This window comes from Equus przewalskii, chromosome 27 (assembly GCF_037783145.1).
Source record: "Equus przewalskii isolate Varuska chromosome 27, EquPr2, whole genome shotgun sequence".
Lineage (NCBI taxonomy): Eukaryota > Metazoa > Chordata > Mammalia > Perissodactyla > Equidae > Equus > Equus przewalskii.
Window position 1 is genome coordinate 13548872 of NC_091857.1, and position 27225 is coordinate 13576096.

The 27225-nt window shown below is 35.1% G+C and overlaps 1 long non-coding RNA gene across 1 annotated transcript in view; it reads left to right on the forward strand.

Annotated features, from left to right (window-relative positions):
* The window catches only part of LOC139079903 (uncharacterized), a 91291-nt gene that overhangs the window by 1315 nt on the left and 62751 nt on the right, over nucleotides 1-27225 (forward strand). The gene's annotated exons all lie outside the window — the stretch shown is intronic.

Sequence of the window (27225 nt, forward strand, 5' to 3'; positions counted from 1 at the left end):
TGATACTGGCAATTAAGGTATGCCAAAGAGAAGCCATAAAGTGCTTCCTTTAAGAGAAAAGGTGAAAATTCTTGACTTAATAAGGAAAGAAAAAAAAATCGTGTGCTGAGGTTGTAAGATCTACAGTAACTTTTATTACAGTATATTGTTATAATTATTCTATTTTATTATTAGTATTGTTACTACTTTCTTACCATGCCTCATTTATAAATTAAACTTTATCATAGGTATGTATGTATAGGAAAAAACACAGTATACAGGGTCTGATACTGTCTGAGGTTTCAGGCATCCCCTGGGGGTCTTGGAACGTTTCCCCTGTGGATATGTGGGCTACTGTATGAAAATGTTGATGGTTATTGAGCTGAATTATAGTTAATGAGGATTCATTATAACATTCTCTCCACTTTTGTGTATTTTTTAAATCTTTTATAATGTAAAGTATAAAAAGTATTATGTGTGTCTATGGTGAGTACTATCGAGTACTATTTCCTTATGAAGAATGCATAAATGAAACAGTCAATTCTTGAATATTATTAGGTATAGTTATCGTTTTAACAAACACTTACTGAGCATAGTGATAGCCACTGGTAACAACCAGAAGGAGAGAGAGAAGATAAACACATAAATGTTATTTATTATGGTAATACCATTCTTGCAGTATGAACAGAGGGTGGAAACTGAGGACGGGTGTGCCCTCAGTCTGGACAGAGGGCAGAAAATAAAGATTGCACAACTTTCTCTTGAAGTGAAGGCTTAGTGGAAGAGAATGTCTAAGCAGTGTTTTGAAGAGTGAAAGGCAGCCAGTGATTTGGGTTAATGGGATAACATGAAGCATGGCCTGGAGGTCTTCCAGGAAGAGGGAGCTGAATGACCACGAGCGCAGAAGCAGAAGACAGTGTCATTGATTAGCACTGCTAGATCATATAGCATGAGGTAGAGCGTGAGAATGGGGCTAGAGATGTAAACCAAATCAGGAGGATTAGTCATTTGTCGCAGGCACTGGTCATTGCCTTTCTCCCTCCCACCCACCCCTTCTCCTTTCTAATAGGATCCTGATTTGTTCAAGAAGTTGGTAGAGATTACATGACCTCAGACTGGAAGGCCCTTAACCTAGGGGAGGAATTAAAATGGAACTAAACTGCTTATGCTAGTTTTCTATTGCTGCCTTAACAAATTACCACAAATGTACTGTCTTAAAACAACACAAATGTATTAGTTTACAATTCTCTAGATCACAAATCTGGTATGAATCTCCTTGGACTAAATCAAGTCAGCAGAGTTGCATTCCCTTCTAGAGTTCTAGGGGAGAATTGTTTCTTGCTTGTGTGAATTACTAGCAGAATTCGTTTTCTTGAGACTACAGGATCAGGGGCCCCATTTTCTTCCTGGCTATAAACTGAGGGCCATGCCAAGCTTCTAGAGGCCACCCATTCGTTAGCTCAGCAATTCCTCTGTCTTCAAAGTGGGTCAGTTCCTTCTCAGAAGACATCTTTTTGCATCCCTAAGAGGTCATCTGATTGAATTGGACCCACCCAGATGATCCAAAGCAATTCCCTTATCCCAAGCTCTGAAAGTTTAAAAATATTTGCAAATTCCCTTTGCCGTGTAAGGTAACACATTCACAAGTTCCAGGAACTGGAATGTGAACTTCTTTGGGAGGCTGTTATTCTACCTTTCCCACTTTGCTCTTATGGCTCCCAAAGATTGACATCCATCCACATGCAAAATGCAACGTCCCTCAAAGTCTCATCCCATTATAGCATCAATTCAGAGTCCAAAAAGCTCATCTAAACCTCATCAGCTCGAAAGTCCTAAATATCATCATCTAAATCACATAAACTGGATATTAGCTGTTATCACTTCTCCCTTCTTATTTGCTTACAATAAGAGGAACAATGAAATACTTTGATAAGAATGATGGCTGTTTTAGTTTTTTCTCAGGATTATCGTAATGTTATAAAGAATGAAAAACACCAGAGTTGGGAAATAAGGATGAGGGCAGGAATATGTAGATGTACTCATTTCTTCATTTTTCTTAGCAGGGAGTTAATACGTATTATATAGAATGGAGAATTTAAAAAATCAAAGCTGAAATATATCATTCAAGGTTATGAAGACAATTTTCTGAAGGACCAAAAAATGATAAAACTTATAGAAAAAGGATTTGGTTATAGAGAAGAATAAGTAGGATGAAATAAAAATATGTACATTATTTTTTCACTTTTCCATAGAGGAGCATCAGTACATAGCACTTAAATTTTAAAAATCTTATATAGCAAAATGTATCAACAAAGGAAGCAGTAAAACCAAAAAATATATCAGATGATAGACTTAGAATTAATTTTTATTATATCTATAAATATAAATGGAATAGAGTAAAAACTGCCAGGTTGCCTTTTTTTTTTTTTTTTTTTTTGCACAGTTGTAACTATTTATTAGAGACTGTTAAGTAGATACCTAAATGAAGTTCATAACTGGGCATGAACTTAGAGGGCATCTGGACCTACCCCCTTATGTATAGAGAGAAAAATAGAGGCCAAAAGAAGTCAAGAAAATGATGATCTCAATTAGTGTTCATTCTCTTAATAAATTATACCTCACCTTCAGTTGAGTGATTAGAGGTAATCTTTAAAAATAGAAAGTAGAGTGAAAAGTAGTCTAATTATATAGCCCAATAATTCTCATTATTATTTCAGAAATGTGCTTCATTAGGAAAATCATGCCAAATAATAAAAATCTTACTATGTATCAGTGTAATTCAGGGAACAAATTGCCCTTGTTGTTCAATCCACCCTTATTTTTCTTCCCTTATCTATATAATAAAAGTTCATTGAATGGAAAATTGATCCAGTTCTCTGCAAATTCATTAAAAGAGTAATTGTATTGAAATTACAACTTAGTTTGAATTACATTGTTATATTCTATTAAATGCTGTAATATTTAAATGTAAAAGGTTACTCCTACGTTAAAATTATGCCATAACAGGACAAATCTCATTTAATGAACCAGAATATTTATAAATTTTTTATCTTGTGCTAGGCTGTTACAGTTCCATATATTTCTGTATTCTGGGGATTAAAAATTTATCACATGAAGATTTTTCATGTAAAGGTATTGGTAGGAAATAAATTTGATTTGTAACTAAAAAGCTTGTGCCAGTGTGGTGGTGTTTTTTCCAAAGAATGTTATTATACTAAAGAACTTTTAAAGGATGAGTGTGTTTGCCCTTTATTTTTAAAAATAGCTTATATTCTGGATATTGTCTGTAAGTTTCAAATGAATTTAAGTGGAAATATATATTACATAGGTCTCCATTAAGAAACAGATTGTCTTTTAAAAATTCATTTCTGATTAATATAACAAAAACTTAAAGGCATATGAACACATGGATGCTTCTTGCATGATCAAAAATATATATCCCAAACAACAAACCAGCACCAAACTTAGGATTGTTACCAGTAAAATGGAGAATGGGTTAAGAATACCCATAATTTACAATTTGTAAATTGTAATTTACAATTATTATATAATGTTGTTCTGGATTTACAGCCAGTGCAAGAGAATAAAATAGAAAGTATCAATTTAGGGAAAGAATAGAGGCAAATTTATCATCATTTTCTAGTTATGTGACTATTGTCTTACTACTATAACAAAATGCCATAGAGTAAGTGGCTTATAAACAACAGATATTTATTTCTCACAGTTCTGGAGGCTGGAAAGACCAAGATTAAGGCACTGGCAGAGCTGGTGTCTGGTGAGAGCCTGTTTTCTGGTTCACAGACAGCTATCTTCTCTCTGTATCTTCTCATGGCCCAAGAGACAAGAGGACTCTCTGAGGTCTCACTTATAAGGGCATTAGTCCCATTCATGAGGGTTCCATTCTCATGATCTAATCACCTCCTAAAGTTTACATCTTCTAATACCATCATGTTGGGGATTAGGTTGGGGATTTGGGGGTAATGGGCACGAACATTCAGTTGATAGCAATTATATGCATAGAAAAATCAATACACTAAAAATATCTGAGACACAACAAGAATTGAATAGGAGGCTCCTTTAGTAATATTTTACAAAGATAACCAAACCATTTCCTGGGGCAGACCCCATGGCCTAGTGGTAAATTTCAGCATGCTCTGCTTCGGGAGCCCCGGTTTAGATTCTGGTGTGAACCTACACCACTTGTCAGTGGCAGGCAACCCACGTACAAAATATATGTTAGCTCAGGGTGAACCGTCCTCAAGCCAGAAAGAAAAAAGAGGAAGATTGACAGCAGGTGTTAGCTCAGGGTGAATCTTCCTCAGGAAAATAAAAACAAAAACAAAGACCCTTTCCTATTTACAAACAATAACCAGTTAGAATAAAATATGGCAGGAAATATCCTATTGACAGTAGCAAACAAAAAGATAAAACCTATAGAAGTAAATTGAAGAATAAAAGAAGAAAGCTTTCAAACTCTCTTTGAAGACTAGAGCAATACATTTGAGTAAATGAAAAGACAATACCTTCTTGGATAAGAAAATTCAATAAATGTTTTATTAGAAAATTTTAAATATACACAGAGTAGAGAGGATTAATTACCATGTCCCTCATTCAGATTCAGTGATTATCAACTAATGACTAGTCATGTTGTAAATCTGTCTCTACCCATCCTCCATCTCAAATTACATTGAAACAAATAGGAATTCTATCATTTTATCCTTAAATATTTCAATAAGTATTTCTAAAAATAATTTTTAAACACACTCACAATAACATTAGCAAACGCAAACATTAAAAATAATTCTCTACTATTAAGAATGAGTCAGTGCTCAAATTTCAAATTGCTTCATAAATGTTATATTGTTTTCCAGTTTGCTCTTTTGAATTAGAATCCAAAGAAAGTCCACAGCTTACAGTTTTTAAAAAATAAATCATCAGTAGGCTGGCCCAGTGGTATATGGTTGAGTTCACGTGCTCCACTTCAGCATCCCGGGTTTTGCAGGTTTGGATCCCAGGCATAGACCTAGCACTGCTCATCAAACCATGATATGTGGCAACATCCCACGTAAAATAGAGGAAGATTGGCACAGATGTTATCTCAGGGCCAATCTTCCTCACACACACAAAAAATAAATAAGTAAACATAAGAAATAAATAAATCATTTGTGGACCAACCCCAATGGCCTGGTGGTTAAGTTTGGCATGTTCCACTTCAGTGGCCCAGTGTTCAGTTCCTTGGCGCAGACCTGCACCACTCGTCTGTCAGTAGCCATGCTGTGTCAGCAGCTCACATACAAAACAAGGAAGCTTGGCAGTGGATGCTAGTTCAGGGCAAATCTTCCTCAGCAAAAAAAAAATAATCATTTGCCCTTCAAGGTTTCCCAGAGTCTGGGTTTTGCTGGTTGTATCGTTAACGTATTTGTTTAACATATTTGTCTCTTTTGCATTTTTAGTATAAATTGCTAGTTGGATATGGAGTTTTGATATAATTTAGGCTCTTTTATTTTCCTTACAAAACTATGTTGTCTTTGGTCATATGTTTTTCCATTAGAAGGCAAATAATGTGTGGCTCCATCTCTTTTCATTGATGATAAGTGCCCAAGCTCATTAATTTATTAAGCATGCAAAACAATGATATTCTTATTCTGTTTTTCCTTCTTTGTTTGTTAGTAAAATATACTTATAAAGAGAAACTTCTCTCATTTTCTATTTGATTACATAGTGGTATAGTTTACGTAGAAAGGCAAGATTTATTCTTGATTCATTCTCTTTACTTCCTATTTTTAAAAATAACCATTTGGGTCACTAGCATTCTCCACTGGTGACCAATTAATGTGTTGTTGTTATAGCTGTTGTGTGGTGTTATATGTTTCAATCCATTGCAATTATTATTCTTTTGATACTTAGATTGTCCCAACTTTGGCCAGTGGCAGCCTCTTCAAAATTCTGTCTTGAATGCTTTAGACACAACCCTCATATGCTTTACTTACTTTCTTGCTACTTTCTCTGAAAAGATGCATCAGGATCCTCTTCATTTTTTTTTTTTTTTTTTTGCCTCACACTTTATAAGCAGTGATACCTCCAAGGAGCCTGACCCTTGGTAAGTAAGGCATGGTGTTGGGAGAACATAATTTGTGTGCTAGGGGGTTGTTGCTTCAAAGATACCAGTTCTCATTATATCTTTAAATTTAATGAAGTATCAGATAAAATGCCAACAGAGTATTCTATAATTTGACAAAAATTTCCTTTGGAATATTCAGGAATAAGAATTTAATGAAAGAATAGCCATTAAACAAATTAAGAAACTACAAAAATCAAAAAACTTTATATTACAGAGGAAATAGAAAATGAACCAAAGAAGAAAGTGGTGTTCCCTTCAAAATGAGAGGAAAGGGAGATGAATTATTCAGTAAACGGTATTGATATAATACCCAGTAAAGGTTATTTATACCATAAAATGTAGAAAGTTATGTTACATGTTAACTCCAAAATAAATTCCAGATGGATGAAAGTTTTAATTCAGAAAGTGTGGGTGGTTTTATTCATTAATTTGAGGTTGGAAGAGACATTTCAAATTAAGACTTAAAACCCAGAAACAACAAAGTGAAAGTAAACCAAACAAAAAAAATAAATTTGATTATATTGAATTTAAAATTATTCATATTTGAATATTCATATTTATATGAATAAAAATATTCATATAAGTGAAGTCAAAAGACAAATGACAAACTGAAGGAATATTAAATATACAAGAAGTACAAGAGAGATTATAAAGCCAAACACACACTTACCACATGACTTAGCAATTCCTCTTGGTATTTAACCAAGAGAAATAAAAACACATCCACAAAAACATTGTACAAGAATGTATGTAGCCGCTTTTCTTATAATAGTCCCAAACTAGAAACAACCAAATGTCCATCAACACTTGAGTGAATACTTTATTGTACAATTGTGTACAGTTGTGTACAAGGTGCACAGAAAGATTTGTACATCAATGATTTTGACAGCTTTTTTCATAGTAGCCTCAAAATAGAAGCAATGCAAATATCCATCAGCAGGTGAATGGATATGCAAATTGTTGTATATCCATATAATGGAATACTACTCAGCTATGGAAGGTTGCAAGTATATGTATATATTATATATACATATACATATTATGTGTATATATATATATTTGTCAAACTCATCAGACTGAACACTTAAAATACATGCTTTTTATTGTATGTAAGTTATAATAAAGTTGATTTGAAAACAAAACAAAATCTGACATACACAAGAGCTATGCAGAACTCCCCCAGAAATTCTAAACATTCTAATGGTAACAATCTACAGATAAGCTTGAAAAGTACACATCTTAATTGCTCATGGTAGGACCTTTCCCAAAAAATAACAGTAAATTACCTCATCCACCACTGATGCTCTGTCCAACAGTAGAGTACTTTGCAGCTATGAAAAAAGTGGTCTTTTCAAAGTATTTATTTAGTTTTCCATAATGCAAAGTTTTAGCCTCCATTTTTGCCCAACATGAAGAAGAAATTCAGTAGAGACATAAAATAAAATAGCTGTCTAGCCTTAGCTGTATGCAGGCTGGAGACAAAGAAGAGAAGGGAGGGAATGTAAAAATGCTTATAATTCATTCGTCCTATTCCAATGGTCTCACTCAAATATTTTAATAATCTATGAAATTTTAGGTATAAGTGTTGAAGGGTTTGGCTAATTTTTACCAAATTTGCTGTACTAAGTATATCAAGATACTCCTTTTGGTTTTTTCAAATTGGGGCAAAATCCACTTAGTTGAAATAGAGTAGCATCTGTTGCCTGGTAAAGTAGAAGGAATTCTGGGCCAGCCTGGTGGCGTAACAGTCAGGTTTGCATGCTCTGCTTGGACAGTCCAGAGTTTGCGGGTTTGGATCCCGGGTGCAGACCTAGCACTGCTTGTCAAGCCATGCTGTGACAGCATCCCGTATAAAACAGAAGAAGACTGGCACGGATGTTAGCTCAGGGCCAATCTTCCTCACACAAAAGAAGAAGAAGTGAGTTCCAGGGCCAGCTCTGTGACATTGATTACATCTCTTTAGCAGAGATGGCCTTGGAGATTCCTTTTTCTTCTAGAATACTGTTAACAGTCTTCCTCTCTCCCTACCGCCCTTCTTTCCTTCCTTCCACAAGTATTTATTTTACACCTACATCTGCTAGGCTCTGTGCATACAGTAAGGAGCCAGAATGAGAAACTTCCTGAGCTCAGGGAGCGTGTAGCCTAGTTGGAGGAGCCCAGACATTTAACAACTACATGCTGAAATAGCCATGCAATGTTAAGCGTGATAACTGCTTCAAAGAAAGATTTACATTGGTGGAGAGGGGGCTTTTTTGATATTATTTTGTGTTTGTACTTATATACACGTCCTTCCATGTGTTAAAGGGAAGTATTCAGGCTTTTTAAACTGTAATGAAAGAGAGAGATTTAATTGACAATGGGCCAAAATTTCTGTAAAGAAAATATTTGTAATGCAGTCGACTTAGGACATTTTTAGGCTAACTTTAGGATTCTTTAAAATATATATTTTTAGGAAAATTAGCTATCCATTTTCCCCAAAATTTTCTTTTGCACTATTCTAGAAAATAGGTTTAAGCTTGTTTCAGTGCCAACTACTTTAAGAACTCAAATGTCGGCAATGAGTTGTCTTATTCATGAAGATGATGAGCTCAGAGGACTAGGTGAAATATGCTGGTGCCCTAGATTTCTTTTTTTATGTGAAATTTTTTTTCTAAATTTTAGGTCAGCTGAAAATATTTTCTTTATATAGCTTGTGTAAAACATTTAAACAATGCAGTAGTATGTAAAATTAGAAGGAAAACTTTTTCATTTCAAACAATCCAACTTCCCCACAGGGTATGTTTTCTTAAATTTTCTTTTCCTGCATAGACATGCATAACATACTTATAAGTTGTTTTTTTAAAAAAGATTTTATTTTTTTTTCCTTTTTCTCCCTAAAGCCCCCCGCCGGTTCATAGTTGTATATTCTTCGTTGTGGGTCCTTCTAGTTGTGGCATGTGGGACGCTGCCTCAGCATGGTTTGATGAGCAGTGCCATGTCCGCGCCCAGGATTCGAACCAACGAAACACTGGGCCTCCTGCAGCGGAGTGCGGGAACTTAACCACTCGGCCACGGGGCGAGCCCCTACTTATAAGTTTTTATTAACAGGAATGTGCTCATATGATATATATTGTCCTTTAATTTGCATATCTCCCTTAACAATATATAGTGGATATCTTTCCATGTTGTCATGTATAATTCTGTTTTAGTCTAATAGCTGTGTAATTTTCCACTACACTAACATACTGTAATTTATTTAAGCAATCGGATATTTGGTTACTGTTTGATACTGGTGTTATTTCGAGCTTTTTGCTGTTATAATTCTGTGATGAAATCCTTCTGCATCTGTCTTTCCTTTTTCTTCGTATCACTTATTAGAAGTTAAAAACTATACATATTCATAATTTTGATAGATATTGCTAATTTGCTCTCCAAAAAGTTGTACTAACTTATGCTTCTGTATGTAAATGTGTGTGCGTCCTTGCTCCTCCCTGCTTTCTGGCCGGTGCTTTGTATTATTAATATTTGCTAATATTGCTAATTAATATTTGCTAATGAGGGGAGTTACATTACAGTTGCTTTCTTTTTTGTGTATATGTTTATTAGTAGTGTTAAAAATCTTTGTTAGTGCTTATAATTCATTTATACTTATTTATTCATATCCTTTATTCATTAGTTGCTCATTTTTAATTATTTTGTAGATACTTATTGTCAACATTCACATCAATACTCTCAATTATGTGTTATAGTAGTTTTTCCTGGTATGTCATTTGTTTTTTATTTTGTCTATGCCATCTTTTGTCCTGTTGAAGTTTTAAATTTTTATATAGTTAAATCTTTTATGGCTTCTAAGGTTGGTGTCATGCATTGAAAGAATTTCCCAAATTAAGATTTAAACAGTGTCCCTAGATTTTATTGTTACATATTTATTTTTTTTAATATTCAAATCTTAAAGTTAACAGAACTTATTATAATGTATGTTCTGAGATTAATTTCCAACTCTATTCCTAAATATACAGCGATTGTTAAAATAATATTTATCAAGTAAGCTGTTCTTTCCTTACTTGTTGGAAATGCTTTGTTTGCCTTATACAAAATTTCCGTACGCATGTCAGTCTTTTGCTTGACTGTCGTGTTTCATTAATCTGATTATCGACATCAGTAACATACCGAAGCTTTATCATAAATATATCTGGTTGGATAAATGTACAGTTATTCTTCATTTTGGTAATTTCTTGTCTCTCTTCATTGACTTACTTTTTTACGTAGACTTAAGAATCAACGTAGTTCCCTTTCTTCTAAAAAATCCTATTAGGACTTTCATTAAAATTTAATCTTATGTATTCGTTTGAGGAGAATTGACATCTTTACAACAAGATTTTCTCATAGGAACAAGATATATCTGCACATTTAATGAGGACTTCTACGTCCAGTGGTACAGTTTTGTTTTTTCTCAAATAGGTCTTACACATTCCCTGGTAAGTTTATTCCGAGGCCTTCTGTAGCTTTTGTTGTTATTGTCATGCAATCTTTGTTAGAAATATATTGTCAACGAAAAACTCTTAAATGACTGGATTTTTTTTTAAAGATTTTATTTTTTCCTTTTTCTCCCCAAAGCCCTCCCGTACATAGTTGTATATTCTTCGTTGTGGGTCCTTCTAGTTGTGGCATGTGGGATGCTGCCTCAGCGTGGTCTGATGAGCAGTGCCATGTCCGCGCCCGGGATTCGAACCAACGAAACACTGGGCCGCCTGCAGCGGAGTGCGGGAACTTAACCACTCGGCCTCGGGGCCAGCCCCTTAAACTACTGATTTTTGATATGTTTAATTTATTTAATTGAGTCTCACCCGATTTAGTTTTGATTTTTTAAGTAGCTGTCATCTCCAAATAATGATAATTGATTTCTTTTGTGGAGCAAGAAAATAGTGAAAGAGTTCCCTGCAAATGTATGGAAGCATTTTTCTTTTCATCTCTTCTGTGAGGAACAGTGTTACGTGGGGACACTAACCCGTTGCTTCTCTGGCTGTGAGAACCATGTTAGGAACCTGCTGCAACTTTGTCCAAAATAGAGTCCTCACTGCTTGCAACCTTAGTTCCTTAGACAGACAAGCAGAGCACTATACAGCCATACTTTACTCCTAAACTATTCCAGTTACCCTGTGGCTTATCCCCAGGCCTGCTCATGGTTCCAGCCTCTGCTCTCTCTAGGATGGGTTTTTTCTACAGTTGGCCCAGAAAATTGGTGCACTTTCTGCTCTGGATGCTATATTCCTTTCCTGTCAAATTTTTGATTTCTTAATTCCTATTTTGTTTTCCTGCCTTTCTTATCTCAGTGCATTTTTTATTATTCTTACATAATATTTGATACACACAAAATTACATATATAATCTATGTGTAAATTGTGAAACAAAATAATAAAATGACACCAGTGAATCCCCATCCCACCCATCCCCCAACCCAGGAGGCATCTCTGCCCCCTGAGGATTCTTTTTTGGCCTTCTCTTTGAGTTTCAGAAAACTTTTTTTTAATATTTTAGTCCCTTATAGATTTTCCTCGAATTTTCAGGAGCCCAGCATGCAATAAAAACAATGTTTTATGGAAACTCTTTTTTTCCCCCAGCGAGAGGACTCTTTAGTGTATCTAATATACAATTTTTCCAGAAGCACAAGTCCTCCAGATTTCTTATGTTGCAACCTTAAAACTCTGAGCCAAAAACGTCATATTTTGAGTTGACTGATGACCTCTGAAATCACATTTTTACTTGTGAGTTAGGGTCAGTAAAAGTGACCAAACACTTTAACTTCTGCCATTAAAATCGATTGACCCAGACCCATTTCCTCCTTTTTGTTGTATGTTATTACTGAAGTTGGAAAGAACTGTGCATCTAGATAGCTCAAAACCCTTAACCTTCTTTCTCTCTTATTTAAAAACTATAAACCAGAGATTATTTGCTCTCTAAAGAGGGATATGCCAATCAATAATTGTGAAAAGCCATGCCAAAATGAAAATGAGAGGGGCAGTCAAGAAAATCTCATTGTCAATAATTTATTTTAAGAACCTTAAATAACAGGTCAGAATGTAGATAAGCCTGAGTGGTAGCCTCAAAACTAACAAGTACCTGAAACAAACAAAACCAGAAGATTATTATGTTACCTGTTATTCAGTATCAGGCTTCATTTTGTCTTTAGGATACATCAAATTAATTTTAAAATTATGATTTGGAAGTCTGCCACTTGAGTTCTCAGCCAGACCTTGCTATCAATACTCGTGCTTTCCTTGATCACTGCAGTAGTAGTCCACTAACATTTTGGCACGCTATAATTTGGATGTAGTTTGCAGTGGCCTTTAACTTTGACATTTAGCTTTATGAGGTTGAAGTAGGGGCAGGAATCATTTCAATGTTTCCAGCAGTGTCCTCACAGAAGAGTCTGGGTAAGATCAGGCTGAGAGCACAAGCTTTGGGGCCAGACAGACCTGACTTCACATCTCAATAAACAATCTGAGAGAAGTTCTTCCAGACTCTGTGTGTCTCAGACAACCCGGCTAGAAAAAGGGAGATCACAATTCCTTCTTTGCAGGGCTGATATGAGAATGAAGTGAGATAAAGTTTTTTATGCTTGACAAATAATAAGCATTCATTAATATTAGCATATGTTCACTATTATAATTATTAGTATACACTTACTAGAGTCTTACATAATTCAGGTCAAAGCTTTTTTCCTAAAGAGGATTAGATAACAAGAGGAGAATGATAATTATTCCTTTCTCTTAAGCGATGTTTATCCTTCATTCAGGCCGTGCAGCAAGGGAGGTAGAAGGTGGGCATAGGGATCTCATTTACTAGGTCGGTCATCAATATGAATTAAATTTATTGCTTAACTTTCTTCCTCATTTATTATTGGCATAGACAGCAAGTAAATAATTTAATCATCATATAGAATGTATGAAGTTATATATGAACTGCTTTCCCTGTAGCCGAAGTTTGAATCCAAATATTATTAGCAAAATAACTCAAGTGGAGCCAATCTATTTTAGACCACTTATGATGAAGTTTGCTGCCAAACTAATCTTCCCTAAATAGTGAATTTATCAAGTCACTCTGTTTGAATTTATCAAAACTCATCTTTCTTATGTCCTGATCCATCAAATCTAAACTTTCTGCCAAGCTTTCAAGAATCTCCCTACACTGGCTGCACACTTTCAAGCCAAATACTTCTTGCTATTCTCTCACTCCACTCTGCTTTAGGGAGACATACTCTGCCCATGAACAAATTCTTACCAAGTTTTGCTCCCTTCCCATTGTTCCCATCTAAGACTTCCATTTGCTCAAATCCAGCCCAGTATTCATATGCCCATTCAGTGCGCACTTCCACCAGGAACATCTCCCCAAGTAGTCTCTAACTATCCCAACACTCATGCAGGAACTTTTACACAATTTTGGGTCATCATGACTTAATTTGACTCATAATTAAATGCTGCTTTTGTTGTACAATATTATCTCCTGTGAAATAAAGTGGTCTATCCAATTACGATATGGGGTCTTTGAAAATAGGTTGTCTTACAGTTCTATATCTCTTACAATCCTAAGTGTAGTATTGAACACAGAGGGCTAATAAATGTTAATTGATTATAATTAGCAGTTTTATATTTGCCCACACTGTGAATTTAGCCATGAACAATAATTTACTGAGTTAGTTTATGCTATGGGAAATTTTTGATTGTGATTGTAATTCTTGGTTTTTGTTTTATTTTTTTTGCCGAGGAAGAATAGCCCTGAGCTAACATCCATGCCAGTCTACCTCCATTTTATATGTGGGTCACCACCACAGCATGGCTGACAAGTAGTGTAGGTCCACACCCAGGATCCAAACCCATGAACCTGGGCTGCCGAAATGGAGTGCGCCAAACTTAACCACTGTGCCATGGGGCCAGCCCTGAAATATTTTTTAAATCTTTGTTTTCGAAGAGTGAAATTTGAAGGTACTAAAGAAAATGCAAATTATATTTTGTTTGCCGAAAATATTTTTATTCATGTACAGTCATATGCTGCATAACAACGTTTCAGTCAATGATGGACCATATATACGACAGTGGTCCCATAAGATTAGTACCATAGAGCCTAGGCGTGTAGTACATTGTGCCATCTAGGTTTGCGTAAGTACACTCTATGATGTTTGCACAATGATGAAATAACCTGACAATTTTATCAGAATGTATCCACATCATTAAGCAACACGACTGTATCTTAATTAATCTGAATTATTTAAGAAAAAAGGAAATCTTCTCACCGAGTGAAAGTTCTGTTAGGGAAAGGAGTGCCAATTTGTCAGTCACAATCAGTTGATTAATGTCTGTCTGACAACTTCTAAGGACTGCTGTAGTTGATATGGGCACATCTATCTTGAGAATTTTATAGCAGTAGAGAAAATAAATCAGTTTCTTTTACTGGTTTATAATGTTATAAGATAAATTTTTAGTATTTCTACAAAATCATGGCTTTCATTCCTTTTGTAAGATAAAATCCTAACCTGGTGTCTTAGATATATTTGTTTCATAATTTTTTATCTGTCATTAACCGTACTATTATTATACACTTTCAAAAAGCAAACACTAGTTATTTTTCTGGTAAAGGAGAATTGTGTGATATACTTGAACTTTTAGCAGCATGTTACATTACACAAACGTTACACAAAGCAGGTTTAATGTAGTTAAATTAAAATTGCATTAGCAAAGTTGTCCTGCTGGCACAGATTTTTCCCCAGATTCAAAGTGAAAAATACACTCCATTGATTTAATTACTATCTTTTTGATGTGAATGTCTCTCCCTGTTTGTGCTGTGAATTTTCAATGGTTTAAAGACTATCTGGGGGAACAAGATAGAGAGTTAAAGACCAAACGTGTTTTGAGAGTTGGAACAGTGAAATATATAATGACCAGCAGGTGTCTCTGTTACACAATTTAGTTGAGATTTGAAAGCTTTTCTATCATTGACCCTATTTTACATCTAACTAAATGGTCTTCAACTTTTACATTGAAATTTTCTTTCTTCTTCCTCACCATGTGAAGAAATCCTTATTCCTCTTTATATTGTTAATCATGGCTCTGCTTTTTATTTTCCTTAAAATGCTGTATCCAAAATTATTTTTTAGTGCCTGACTTCTCCCTTCTTTCTCTGTTTCTCTTGTACCATTTTTTAGAATGAGGACTGGATTGAGATCTTTAGAAGCCCTTAGCGTTGAAAATGTTATAATATCACATCTCTACATATAAAATTAAATAAAAATATAGTAAACTGAAAAATAATGGTAGCGAAATTTAACAAAGGTTTTACTTTTTAAATTTTTGGGGTTTTTTTTTTGAGGAAGATTGGCTCCAAGCTAACGTCTATTGCCAATTTTCTTCTTTTTACCTGAGGAAGATAATCGCTGAGCTAACATCCATGCCAATCTTCCTCTATTTTATGTAGGATTCTGCCACAGGATGGCTTGATAAGCAGTGCTAGGCCCATGCCCAGGATCCGAAACTGTGAACCCTGGGCTGCTAAAGCAGAGCACGTGAACTCAACCCCTGTGGCACTGGGCTGGCCCCAAAGTTTTTATTTTTTAGTTTAACTAAAAGTTAAATAGTAACTATGGCAATGTGGCATGTTTTGTTAAAAGAGCAAATGTATTTTTTTCTTAAAATTTTATGGAAAAAAAATCTGATGGTTTGTATTGAGGGATTTCTAAATTTAGTCTGCCTTTTGTATAATCTATAACTGTGTAAAAGAGAGGGCCAAGATGAAACCCAGAATGACGCAAAATGCCTCTGCCAAGAATTTAAATCACAGACCAGACATACAGGAGTGGATAAAGGGGACCAAGGGAGATCCGAATGAAAGCAGGGGAGGAGTGAATGAGTACACCTAGACATTGCCAACGGGGGCGGTGGGGGAGGATGTAATTTGTACATTCTTTCCAATAAAAATCTAACGTTTATTGATAGTTTATTATGTGCTAAACTTTGTATGTATTCTCTCATTTTCCTCACAGTAGCCCTAATTAGTGCTGTGATTAATCTCATACTAAAATGTATAAAATGAGGCTCGGTGAGAAGTTACAAATGGTTACCCAGTGAGAGATCAGATAGCATTCTTAACTTCTATGCTATGTTTTTAGGAGGCAGTTTGACACTATATATATTTTTTAATTAAAATTTTGCATACTTTTTGGCTTAGCACTTCTAATATTTAAAGAAATAATGATAGATAAATGCAAAACATATCTATAAAGTTTTTATTAGAGACTTTTGTAACATTGAAATTCTTAGTTAATGCTACAGAATCAGACTCCCACAAAAGTTTATTTACCACAAAAATCCTTAAGAGTCTCCAGAAGAATGGGAAGCTGATCTAACAAGGATTAAATTATCAAGAAGGATCAGGAAAGCAGCACAGTAGCTAGAAGATGTGGTCCAGATGCCCTCACAACTCTAGCTGACGCTCCCCCTGTTGGGATGATCAACCTTTAACGTTTTCCTTCTGGACTTAATTCAAAACTCCAGCTTCTGAGTCCCAGGAGAGGGCCTCCAACTGGCCAAATTTAGGTCACATGCCAAGACCTGGCTATTGAACCAGGGAAGATGGTTTCTTTTCTTTGGCTTCTGTAATAGAAGGCAGTCTCCCAGAAATTTTTTCCCCCAAGACTTCAAACAGTGGAAAAGAGTTTCTTCCCTAGTTGGAAATTAGGATGCTATTGGAGAGAGGAAATGAAACTGGGAAGACCAAAAATAAAAAAGGGACAAATGACCACTAGGCTACTTTAAAATTGAAATATCTAGTAATGGAGGATTAATGGATTAATTATATTATGCCACATCAATCTAATAGAGTACAAATGAACAATTAAAAATAAAGTTGTAGAAGACTATTTCTTGGCATTGAAAGATGATCATGATATACTGATAAATTAAAATTAAAGTAAAAACAGTATGTAAAGTATGAATCCTTTCTTGTAAATACACACATGGTCACGAATATGCATTCCTTTATGCGGAGTTAGGAAACACTAATTCTTAGCCAGTGGAACTAAGTACTCTCCTAAAATTGCCTGACAGCTTTTTCTTCTTCTTAACAGTTTGCTGTTCCTTTTCTCGTGACTTCTTTACTAAGTCTCCCCTCACTTATCAGTTCCAGTTAATCTTTGCACAAGAGACGAGTAGTGTGTGTGTGTGTCTGTGAGATCCTCTAGAATTATAACTCTTGCCGTCTCTTTGTATGGATGTGTGCCTGTGTAAATAGGTGCAGAGGCTGATTTAGCTCATGTGACTGTGCTATGAAATCATTTGAGAAGCATTGAATAAGAATGATCATCATTTGATTTGAAATAATTGCAAAATTTGGGTGGTTCTATTCTCTCTGCTTACTTCATGAATTTACATTACTTTCTCTATGAGAGAGACACAATCATACTGTTTCTTGAACTGATAGGAGCACTGAAAAAAATGAATAAGAAGATTTATGAAATGTGTTAAGTGTTTTAGGCAAATTTTATTATAAAAGCATTAGATAGTAGTGAGAAATTTCCATTTATAAAGTTTGGTAATTTTCCAGCATCTAATTTATAGCCAATTTTAAAAAAATATTATCTGGTCTTGAAAACACATCTGAAAAGCGCTTGAGACACAATCTGACAGTACATGTGGGATCATGCTGATGTTTGTTGAAAGGTTTTTCCAAGACAGTCCAAACTATTAACCACTGCAATTCCTCATCATCTAAACATCACCCCCACCTGTGCTGCATGTGACTTGTAGTTGTCTAGGTGTCTGATTAGTGTAAAGAATTATTCGTTTGGAGCAAATGTAATTTTGAGCTTTCCTGCTCTTCCTGGTCTGCTGAGAATGACCTAATTCACACAAACTTCCTTACTGCACTATAAGTTGTTCTGGAAGTCACAGATTAGTATATTTTGAAGTTAGAGTACAAGGTTAATGAGGTCAGAGAGATGGGCTTTAGAGGCCGGTTAGCTTTTTTGTGTTCCTAGCCCCAGTGCCTTAACTCCATATAATCGGTTGTCAGATACAGGCTGAAGGACAACTGAGGCTAAGTTGGCGTATGGATTAGTGGAAATCTAGTACCTGGAATCAGAAAAGGAATCAAGATTCACATAATCTTCTTTATATGAAGCTCAAAGCATTTTATGAAACAAACTGTTCAATAATTTTGATAATAATAATCCTTTTCTTGCAAAATGCAGCATGAGCTAAAATATGGCAATTTAAATGATCTAGTAAGTTCTTAGAGCATATTAGAAAAGATTTAAGAATCAAAATGTAGGTATGTCTGGGATCTCATTTGTGCCATATATTTCTTTGCCTGCCTGGAAGCAAGACAGAAAGTCAACCATGCCGGAAAAACTGTTCTCTCTTCCTTTATAATTCTGATTTGACGTCCTAATCAAACATTGCAGGACAATAAAATCATGTTAATGTTTTGAAATATTATAATTAAAAATTGAAAATGAGATTGATTTTCACTCCTTTTTGCATGTATATTTCCTATGGGGTTTTCATTTTATTTAAAAAAGTAGCATGTTCTAGGAACATGGTAATATGAAATCACAGAACACATATCATGTTATATATTGAAAGCAATTAAATAGATTAAGCAGGGCACTGAACCAATAATGTGTAACTGTACGCTTCTATCCTATGCATATAAATTAATATGTATGTGAATGTATTAAAAAAATGTTTAGTGTTTGTACCACTTTTTTCTTCTTCTTTTTTTTCTTTTTGAGGAAGATTAGCCATGAGCTAACTGCTGCCAATCCTCCTCTTTTTGCTGAGGAAGGCTGGCCCAGAGCTAACATCCATTCCCATCTTCCTCTACTTTACATGTGGGACGCCTACCACAGCATGGCATGCCAAGCAATGCCACGTCCGCATCCGGGATCTGAACTGGTGAAACCTGGGCCAGCGAGAATCGGAATGTGTGCACTTAACTGCTGCATCACCAGGCCGGCCCAGTATTTGTACCCCATTAAGTGTGAAGGCAATACACATTTTGAACACTTTTCTATTTTAGATCATTTGCAAAATATTTTGTAAATGATTTCCCCAAGTTCCAATTCTTTGCGTCCATGTGAAACCCCTTCTTAAAGTTATAATGGTCTGTATTTCAATGTGGAAATAGGGAATTAGTAGGTATACCACTTAAATTTCCATATGCAACAGTTCAATAAGATGCTTCCAGCAGGATGCCTGATGAAAACAAGCATGTGATTATCTTCCTGCTGCAAACAAGGATAAAATATAACAAGTTTTAAATGACAGATGAGTTCAAAAGAAGAAAGGAAAATGCCAAGGTGCTGAAAATGAAGAGACAACTGATCCCGGAAGTGCTAAGTGCATTAATTTACCACGCGGTTTATGGAGGTCTCAGTCCTGGTAGCCAAGGAGTTGCATTTTAAGACTCCAGCGGGGGTTGGATATGAGGCCTGGGATCTGACCTTTGGAGCCCAGATCAATACAAAAGCCGAGATCCTTGAAGAGCTACGCTGTGGAGAGAAATAATAGACTCAGGAAAAGAACCTACCTCCAGCAACAAGGGAGCTTTCTCTAACGGGGACCCAAGTGGAAATAAAAGTGAAACAACAATAGTGGCCTTTTCTGAGAAATCAAAATCCCTAATTCTACATCTTACCAGTTAGGCAGCCAGATTTACACTTCATTGCTGACCCTGAAACTCCAAACTGAGAGATTAACATAAAAATTGGTCCCAGGCTAGGGATACTCTTGAACTCTTGCAGAAGCCTTTGCAACATCACACTGGAATTAGATTACATAATCCAGGTCGCATAGGATCCACACAAAAATGACAAAACACAGGAAGAGATAACAAACAGGGGGAGTTGAGTCTCTAGAACTTTGTCTAATAGGACAATCTGAAAAGACTGACAATAGTTTTTTTTTTTTTTTGAATACATAAAAGAAGAAATTGAAACAATAAGGAGGAAATACTGTTTTTAAAAGAACCAAATAGAACTTCTAGGGAAAAAAATGCTTCACTTGTTTCTAAGAACAACAGATAGGTAAAAAAAATAAATTCACCAGAAGGATATAACAGTCTTGAACTTGTGTGTGCTAAAAATATAGACTCAAAATACTTGTATTTATGTCTATTTTTGTTTCACATGTAATTAGAATTTTAAACCCCCTTCCGTTAATAATAGATTAAGCTGATGAAATGTTAATGAGACTGTAGAAGACTTGAACATTTCAATTAACCTTCTTAACCCATGGACTTTTCTAGACCCTGTACTCAATATTAATAAAATGCATATTCTTTTTAAGAACACATGGAGTGTACCAAAATTACTTATGTTGCCAGCTTGAAAAACATCTCAAAAATGCAAATGAATCAATAGTATGCAGACGACATTCCCTGATTAAGAAACAAATAAAAATAATGAAATAAAAATTACTATCTACAATAGAAAAATGTAATCCAGATTCTGTATACATTTGAAAATTAACACAAGACATTTCTAAATAATTCATGGGCCAAAGCAGATATCAAAATGTAAATTAGAAAATATTTAATACTGGATAACAAAGGAACACGTTTTGTAACAAAATTTACCAGATGCTGCTCAAGCAGTAGTTAAAGGATATGCATGGCCTTAAATTCATTTGAAGAGAAGTCAGAGTGATAATGATTGAGGTATTCAACTAAAGAAGTTACACAAAGAATAAAAATAGAAAGTGGAGGGAAAGATATAATAAAGATCAGAAAATTAGTGAAGTGAAATAAAAACAAAGGAATAATAAAGATTATCAAAAGTCGTATACCCAGTTCTCAAATGCATACAGGTCTGTTTCTATGTCTCTCACCAGAGGGGCTAAAATTAGAAAGACGGATATTCCAAGTGTTGACATTGGTGTAGAGCATTTGGAACATTTATACACTGCTGGTGGGAGTGTGAACAGAGATAACTACTTTGTAAAACTTTTTGTTAGTTTCTACCAATTCTAACAAACGCCTACCCTATGACCAAGCCAATCCGCACCTTCAATAAAATTTATGGCACTTTTATTCACAGTTCTAGTGTTCCCGTCACTGAAAACAACCCAAATGGCCACCAGCATGAGAATGAATGAATTGTGGTAAAGAATGAACCCCTGCTACTCACAACATGGATGAATCTCCGAAACCAAATGCTGAGCAAAAAAACCCAGACACAGGAGTAGATATTGTATATTTCTGTTCTTATGACATTTAAGAGCAGGCAAAACTGATCTTTCATGGTAGAGGTCAGAGTACTGGTTACTTTTGAGAAAGTATTGACAGGGAGAGGACACAGGAAGACTTTCGGCAGTGCTGGAAATGTTCTATATCTTGATTAGTATGGTGGGTACACAGGTACATAGATATGTAAAAATGTATTGATCTGTACACTTAAGAATTGTACACTTTAATGTTAATTTACACCTCAAGAAAAAATTAAAAACATAACCACTTACAATTGGATCCACTAAAAAAGTGAAAATGCAAATGACAAAAAGAGTGATAATATTTGCAACCGTATAACTAACAAAGGATTAGTATCCAAACTCTATAAAGAACTTCTAAAAATTAGTAAAAGAAAAAAAAAGCACAAGCAATTCAGGAACAAATAGACAAAGTACACAAATGGGTAATTATTAGCCAATGGCCAGTAATCTGAAAAGCTGTTCAAGCTAACCAACAATTAGGGAAGTGCAAATTAAATCAAAGTGAAATATTGTCTCACACCCATCAGATGGGTCAAAATTAATTGGTCAGATACAAATCTTGGCAAGATATTGGTTGCTAGGAGCTCTGAGGGATTTCTGGTGGGTGTACATACTGATATACTTGGGAGAGCCATTTGGCAATTCTAGGAAGATTGAAGATGTGCATAGCATTCAACCAGTGATTTTATATCTATGTTGACAGCCTAGAAACATTTCCCCAGATATCCACAAGAAAACAAATTCAAATATAGACCATTCAGAACACAGAAAAGTTGAAGAACCTGTCACCCAATAGAGATATAAATACACTTTGTGTTCTATTTATACAATGTAATACAATTTCTTGATTAAAATAAATGAATATGTAAACCTATACAACATGTACATTTGTTGCAAATATGAGTAAAAAGTAAGATATAGTGTGACACCACTTATGTAAAATTTAAACATACAAGCAATAGCATATATTGTTAATGTACATATATATATATAGTACAATTACAGAAAATATTCATGAGACTAATATATACCAAGGTCAGGATAGTACATGATGAATGGAAAGGAGGGGGATTTTTACTTCATCTATAATTTTTTATTTAAAAGATTGACCTAAAATAAATATGCCATATATTCCAATCTGTTATATTTGTATGAAGGATATTAAATTATTTTCTACACTTCGGAGTTATTCATACTTAAAAATTTTAATTAATCAAAAAGAAATGAGACTAGATTGTGTCTTGAATTTTCTGTGAATTAACTTCTCTTGGATTTGATCACATATTCCAGCAGTTTCAGAAAACATTAGAGAATATTACTATAAGGAATTTTCCATACTTTGCGATGTTGTTTGTTTTTAGACCTTTTAATCCTAGAATAGATTCTTCTAGAGACCATACAGCAGGGAAAAAGCTGTGGCTTGGGAGAAGGAATTGGCTTCTAATCTCAAATTTTTGTGATCCTAGATGACTCCATTTACTTCACTGGATCTTAGTTTTCTCATCTGTGAAATAATGAGTTTGGATTATGTTGTGGGCTGATTTATTTTACCCCAAAACTCACATGTTGAAACTTTAATCCCTAGTACCTCAGAATGTGACTATATTTGGAGATAGGCCTTTAAAGAGACAGTTAAGCTAAAATGAGGCCATTCAGGTGGGCCGTAATTCAGTCTGGTTAGTGTCCTTACAAGAAGAGGAAATCTGGAGACTCAGAGACACCAGGGATGCATGAGCATTGAAAAAAGACCACGTGAAGGAGACAGCAAGAAGGTGGCCATCTGCAAACCAAGGGGAGAGGTCTCAGAAGAAACCAACCAGGCAACACCTTGATCTTGAACTTTTAGCCTCCAGAACAGAAAGAAGTTAAATTTCTGTTGTTTAAGCAACCTAGTCTGTGGTATTTTGCTATGGCAGCACAAGCAAACTAACACAAACTAGATGACTGCTAATGTTCTTTCCAGACCGCAAATTCTACTGTCGGTTTTAAAAGATGGCTTTTTTCTTGATAGTCTAAAGTGGATGTGGATAATGCTACTAATCCTGGAGAGGTCTTAAGGAACTTTTTATGTCCTGCTGTTTATCTTTCTTCCTCTCCTCTAGATATTTGCTACAAATTGGTGGAATCCCACTAACTGACAGTATAGAACTCTAATATCATACATCATAAAACTTCACTCACTCAGTTTTTATGCGTACTTCTTCATTAGTGTATTTGGTGTTTCAACTCAGAAGCAGTGCCTGAAGATTAAAGTATGGATTTTTCTGACCTTTATCTTTTCTATAATTATTATCAGTAAAATATTGATAAAGTCTGTATGATTAAACTCTTAAACTGTCACCATTTTGTTTCTACAATTACAATCTCTTTATATCTCCAGCACCTTTATTATCAGATCTTCCCCATTTTACCCTTTTAATCTAATTATGATAAATATTAAAAATCTTTGCATTTGCAGGTTAAACAATATTTTCAGGGTGTATAGGATAATATATATTACATATTTCCATGATGGCACAAAAAGCTTATGATAACCAGGACTACTTGAAGAAATGGTTGATTCTATAAGTGGAGTAGGAAATATACCAGATGAGCCTGGACCAAAAAATAAGACTCACAAACAAACAAACAAAACCCATATTAATGGGAATGTGTCAAAGGGACACAGGAGCCAACTGAAAGAACTCTCTATGGCCCAAACTGGAACAATTTAAGCAAGAAAATAAAGTAGTATTGGATTATAACCCAAAGTATAAAATAAATATCCATGAGTCCATAATGATATCATAATGTCAGTATAATAAATGATTGAATAAATAAATAGGAAATCTCCTATGTAGAAAAACTCCAAATAGTTTTTGTAGATACTCACTAAGAAGGAGCATAACTCCGATGCTTTAAGTGTGGGCTGCACATTGTGAGTTCCTTCCAAAGAGGACAGTATGGAAAGAGAGGGGAAAAAGAATATCTTTACAGAGGAGAAGCCTGATAAACGCTAACTTAGTCAGGTCATCAAGGTCAACACCAATGGTTGTAAATCATGTTGATAGTATGTACCCTTCATATGCTGTGATGAAAATGGTGCTTTACCTCTATGATAGTCTTCCTCCAAAACCCCTAACCCCGGTGTAATCATGAGAAGAACATCAGGCAAATTCCAGGACACGGGGATCCTACAAAATTCCTGACCAGTACTTCTTAAAGCTGTCCAGGTTGTTAAACAAAAGCAAAAAACGTCTAAGAAACTGTCACAGGCAACAGGAGCCTAAAGAGGCATAACAGCTAAGTGTAATGTGGCATTCTAGATGGGGTCCTGGAACTGAAAAAGGATTTTAGGAATTGATCCATGAATTGTGATGAATGTACCATACTAAACGAAGATATTAATAAAAGGAGAAACTGGGTCCAGGAACTCTGTGTACTATCTTCTTAATTTGTCTGTAAATCTAAATCTATTTTGAAAAAGAACGTTTATTTTTTAAAAAACCAAAATCAGACTTCAAACCTAAGGCTTATATAGACAACATTTTGAGCTGAATGCCGATGATAATATTAGAGAAAGGGTTAAAGTACCTCTAAAATTTTATGAGGGATGATATGGGCATATATTTATGTATTTTAATTAGCTTTCCAGAATAAAATTAATTTGAGTTTTGCCTTAAAAAAATAAATAAAGCTTATGATGATGCCTACCTTAGTTCCCGAGATGTCACATAGCTTTTTCCTAAAACAGTAAAATTTGGGGAAATGCAATTTAGTAAGACATTTTATTCTTCTATTGCTTTTCAATTTTGAAAATTGCCTTTACAAATGTGATGTAGTTATCATTAATTCTCACTTGCAGATGGGGAATCTAGTACAGAGATGTACTCAGTGTCACAAGCTAGCAGGACAGAATGGAGACCTGAACCCAATCTTCAGGCTCTTAGCTAAAGGTCTGGTCCACCACACCAGTGGTTTCCAAACATATTTTTATGGCACATACTTATCAGTGAAATATTTTGAGAAGCACCCTCAGGTATATGTTTATTTGTATGTTTATAAATCAAATGCATGTAGTGCTAAATTAATTTTGGGTGAAGTATAAAGAATATACCAAACTAAATATTAAGAGATTCAGTAACAAGTATGTATACATTGAATTTCTATAATTTTTTCTACATACAGGTGACTATTTGTCCAGCCTTGCTTGTAAAGTACTGCTGAATACCAGTGTTCCAAATATTTACTATTTAACAAACCATCTCAAAACAACATTTTGTGGCTTAAAAACACTCTTCATTATTTTTCATGTTTCTAGGGTGGATTGGGCTGAGCTGGGCGGTTCTCACTCGGGGCCTCTCTCCCGGTTGCAGGCAGATAGTGACTGGGGCCGGAATCATCTGCCAGCTTGCTTATTCACCTCTTGCACCACGGCTGGGAAGAGTTGAACATCTGAGGCTCCACATGCATCTCTGTCTATGTTCTTTCTTTATTTCTCTCCAGAACAGTGGCTTCAGAATAGTTGGAATTCTTACATGGCGTCAGAGCTCCAAGGCCACATTCCAAGAGAGAGCCAGGTGGACGTTGTCTCTCTTTTTAAGACCTAGATTCAAAATTTATGCAGAATCACTGTTGATTCTGTTATTTAAAGAGTCACCAAGATCAGTGTATATCCAAGAGGAGGGGATATCTCTTGATGAGATATCTTAAACATGGTCAAAAAACTTGCTGAAATGTTTTAAAATCACCAGAACTGGAGTCTGAATTCTGTTAAATTTATTTTATAAAGTAAAATCTTTACTTAGGAATCCATTGGTTTGGAGAAAGAAACCAAGCAACACCCCTGCTTCTGTCAGCCACCTTGTTGTGGCCATTCTCACCAATAATTCTACTGATGCTCTCCTCTTCTGTAATTCATTAAAGAAGAAAGATGCTCATTCTAAGACTCCTCAAAACTCTTTCTGTCTCCTCATCTAAGCCTAGAGCAGCTCCCCGGGGACTTTTCCCCATCAGCTCAAAGTTATCTTCACCCTGGACTGGGGACAAGATTTTTACAATAAAGGTTGCTGATACTGTTTTTTGTATTTTGCTCTTTCATCAAGTTTTAACATAAATTATTGGTATCACTAATTATTGTACTGAACCCTTTTTGACTCCTTGTTATTCAGTATACCTGACACATTAGTCTCTGGATTGGATTTGCTTTCTCCAAAAACAATGACAAATTAAAGAACATAAATATCAGTGCCATTGTCATCTTAGTTCATAGACAGTTCTGCCTCAAATATAGCTCCTCCTAAATGAAAACCAACTAAGTATAGTCTATGTCAAAGTATGGTGGTGTGCACCTGTCCTTAGGACGCATACTGAAGACACTATTTCTGTTTCTCCTACTGTCCCTTTAAAGTGCTCAATGAAGTGTTTCTATTTTTTACCCTGTCTGATATCTCGGACTTATCCCATAACTTTTTTATTCTTTCTTTTTTTTTAAATTTATTTTTTATTGTGGTCACATTGGTTTATAACATTATATAAATATCAGATGTACATCATTATATTTTGTGTTCACTACCAAAAGTCTAGTTGCTATCTGTCACTGCACACGTGTCCCTTTAGTCCTTTTGCCCACCCCCCCTACCCCCCGGTAACCGCTAATCTGGTCTTTGTATCTATATGTTTGTTTGTTTGTTTATCTTGCACATATGAGTGAAGTCATACAGAAATTGTCTTTCTCGGTCTGATAGTTCACTTAGTGTAATACCCTCAAGGTCTACCCATATTGTCACAAACGGCTAGATTTCATCTTTTTTATGGCTGAGTGGCATTCCATTGTGTGTATATATATGTATATACACCACATCTTCTTTACTTTAATTCTGATCACTTTCAAACTCAGAAATGGTCTAA